Source organism: Copadichromis virginalis, linkage group LG15 (genome assembly GCF_057382275.1).
Source record: "Copadichromis virginalis isolate Kocher_CV1m ecotype Utaka linkage group LG15, C_Virginalis_male_GT1.1, whole genome shotgun sequence".
NCBI classification, from domain to species: domain Eukaryota; kingdom Metazoa; phylum Chordata; class Actinopteri; order Cichliformes; family Cichlidae; genus Copadichromis; species Copadichromis virginalis.
In genome coordinates, this window is record NC_140632.1 from 38,680,059 (window position 1) to 38,681,012 (window position 954).

Here is a 954-nt window from a genome sequence, read left to right on the forward strand (position 1 = left end):
GAAGCCTTTTCAGTACATCGACCAACCATGGCATGCCATGTTCCTTGTATCTGTCAAGATTCCGGGCATAGCAAAGCGAACGTCGCTCCATCTCCATTGAAATATCTCCAACCATGGCTGATGACTGTGCCTCCACCGAAGGCTGTTGGTCATCGTTGGTCAAGGTTTGATCACCCTCATTCCAAAACCAGGAAAGGATCCTTTGCTCTTAGACAATTGGCGACCAATCTCTTTACTGAATAATGATTATAAGATATTGGCACAAATTCTGGCTAATAGAATGAAACCTGTATTAGATCAAGTTATTGATGAGAGTCAGTCTGGTTTCATGCAGAATCGTCATATCTCAAACAACATAAGATTAATTTTAGACATAATAGATTACCCAGAACTTGTACAGGATGATAGTCTTATTCTTTTTTTAGATTTCTACAAGGCGTTCGACTCCTTAGAGCATGAGTTTATTTTTACTGCTTTAAATAAATTTGGGTTTGGTCAGTCCTTCTGTAATGCCGTTCGGACACTGTATTCCAATAGTAACAGCTCCATAAAGCTTGCCACTGGTATTTCCCCAAGATTCTCTCTAAAGCGTGGAGTGAGGCAGGGTTGCCCCCTATCCGTATATTTATTCCTTCTTTCTGTGCAACTCCTTAATTCGCACATTAAACTCAGTTCTTTAAAAGGCCTGGTCATTGCTAACAGAGAAATACTCATAAGTCAGCTGGCAGACGATACAGCTCTCTTCCTCAGAGACGCCTCGCAAGTTTCAGTGGCCATTAACAATATACAGCCATTCTCTAAAGCCTCCGGACTTTCACTCAACCTGCATAAATGTGAACTTTTACCAGTTAAAAGTTGTTTAGCAACTTCAATTCATGGAATACCTGTAAGAAACTCTGTAAGATACCTTGGAATTCAAATAATAAAAAATGAGCAATCCAGATGCTCCACAAA